A 2,647-nucleotide genomic window follows, 5' to 3' on the forward strand; every position below is an offset into this window, starting at 1 on the left:
TCCCTCATGATGCATCCATCCATAAATCTGTATTTAAACCAGGCCTGACATAATTTCTTAGAAAATTGGAATGTGTCAATTAAGAGAAAAGGGGGTATATTGCATACATGGTTGAGCTAATTAAGAGATCCAATCAACTTTATTAACTGTAACAGGACTGTTATTGAAAACTCTATTAGAGTCAGTATTTGGTTGAGAGCTTATTCTCCTCACTAACTAGACATTTAGGTGTGGAGAAGTCTAACAGATGGAGCCTTGAGAGGAAGGTTTTGAGTTCTGGTTATTGCACATCATGGAAATGTTAGTGGATACAAAATTTCTAAGATATAGATGCAACAGAGAGTAGTCAAAACCTGGAACCAACCGTAATATATCATACCAAAAGCCAACAATATCACATACCTCCCTCACCTCCTTTTAATAATAAGATAAATGTGTGGATAGGAACTTTCAGATGCAAAGCTCTTGAGGAAGCAAAGGAAAGACTTGCGGGGTTTTAGAATTGGGGTTAAAGGCAAGTGTTCAGATTGAGAAAACTCTCATAACAGCCAACCTCATAAAGCTTTTTACCTACAGCCAAGTCTCAGGAACAGATAAAATAAGGTAAGATAAGTTGAGGTAAGATAAAAGCCTTCCCAGGAGAGTCCAGGGGATCTAGCCAATGGCTTTGTAAGTAGTTAGTAAGTAGTTTGTAAGTAGCCAATGGATTTAGTTAGTACAATCCATACATCATTAAACCCAGTACAGGAGTTGTGTCCTGCATCCTCATTTCGAGTCTCAATAATTTAGTTTCAAGTTGATTTGGCAAGTAGAGCTAGAAGTAACATAATGGGATTCCTAGAAATAACTGAAACATAATCAAACAAAGCAGGTAAGCCAGAAGAGGGATGTTAGGAGATGTTATGTTTCTAAAGAAGATAGTGATAGAATATTTCAGAAATGAAAGTCAGAAAATGAGAAATTTGGACTGAGATGACAAGTGATTTTATACCATGAGAAAAAGTGAATTGTATTAAACTTCTGCCTTAGGATACAGATCTTTAATAGTTTACTAAAATCACTATATACAGAGAGTCAGGACTGTGCCTTCAGAAAAGTTTAAATTACAAAGGTCTCAGGTCATTCATTGCTGTGTCTCTCGGAAACTTCCTTATATTCTAGAACCTAGGAAAGGAATAAATACTGGCAATGGGGATTTTATTTTTTTATTAGTTTGGGAAATGTATCCAAGTGGAAAGAGGATACTTCTAGTACTTAGGTGGCTGGGCCATTCTTTAATAATTGTTACAGATGCGTTGAAATAAAAAACAGATAGTGCTAGAACAGAATAACACCCTGCATTGCTGTCTTCTATGCAGTGGACTTTCCTCATGGATATTCTAGGTGCATGCTGTATATTCTCTAGACAAAAAAAAAAAAAAAAAAAAAACAGAATAGCGAAAGATGAACATTTGTTTGTGACAAGTGATCATTTTGTTAAATGTGTCATATGTCATTTATATAGTAGACACGAATTTATGCTAATAAAGACAGAGACAACCTAAGTATCCTTTAGCAGGAGTGATCCAGGGACAGACGTGACCTGAGAATCTTTGCTGGCTGGAGGAGAGGCAGGGAACCCATGGAAAACCTAAGGATTTTGAACCCATTCATTGTTTAATCGCTTTATCACACATTACTCTAAATGTTCCAGAGAGCTACATATTTGTGGTTGGCTTTCCTAAAAATTGAGTATTGAAACTGCTTCAGTTTCAGGTACAAACAGGCTGTAGAGAAGTGCTGAATGTCTTATTGATGTTATATATCATCTCTGTCAATGCAAAAGTTGTTTTCATCTTTTGAGCATTTATAAATGACATGTAGTTCTATGTGGAATGTGTCTTAAGAAATGAATCTATGGAAACTTGGTGTTAAAAACATCCTATAAGTGCTCGCTTCGGCAACACATATACTAAAATTGGAACGATACAGAGAAGATTAGCATGGCCCCTGCGCAAGGATGACAAGCAAATTCGTGAAGCGTTCCATATTTTTAAAAGAATATACCTTTTTCTCAGCACCTCATGGTACCTTCTCCAAAATCTACCATATAATTGGTCACAAGACAGACCTCAACAAATATAAGAAGATCGAACTAATCCCATGCCTCCTATCAGATCACTATGGAGTAAAAGTTGTCTTCGATAGCAACAAAAACAACAGAAAACCCACATACACGTTGAAACTGAACAATATTCTACTCAATGATACATTGGTTAAGGAAGAAATAAAGAAAGAAATTAAAGACTTTTTAGAACACAATGAAAATGTGGACACAACATACCCAAATCTATGGGACACAGTGAAAGCAGTGCTAAGAGGAAACTCATAGCCCTGAGTGCCTCCAAAAAGAAAATGGAGAGAGCATACACTACCAGCTTAATGACACACCTGAAAGCCCTGGAACAAAAAGAAGCTATTTTACCCAGGAGGTGTAGAAGGCAGGAAATCATCAAACTCAGGGCTGAAATCAATCAAGTAGAAACAAAGAGAACCATACAAAGAATCAACAAAACCAGGAGCTGGTTCTTTGAGAAAATCAACAAGATAGATAAACCCTTAGCCAGACTAACCAAAGGGCACAGAGACAGTATCCAGCTTAACAAAC

At 36.6% G+C, this 2,647-nt stretch overlaps 1 non-coding gene across 1 annotated transcript; it reads left to right on the forward strand.

Moving 5' to 3' along the window:
* The first annotated feature begins 1,927 nt into the window (after positions 1-1,927).
* LOC127671370 (U6 spliceosomal RNA) lies at positions 1,928-2,034 on the forward strand. The gene has a single exon (XR_007974731.1). It is a non-coding gene; the product is annotated as a U6 spliceosomal RNA (small nuclear RNA).
* Positions 2,035-2,647: the final 613 nt, after the last annotated feature.

Source organism: Apodemus sylvaticus, chromosome 20 (genome assembly GCF_947179515.1).
Source record: "Apodemus sylvaticus chromosome 20, mApoSyl1.1, whole genome shotgun sequence".
In the NCBI taxonomy this organism is placed as follows: Eukaryota; Metazoa; Chordata; class Mammalia; order Rodentia; family Muridae; genus Apodemus; species Apodemus sylvaticus.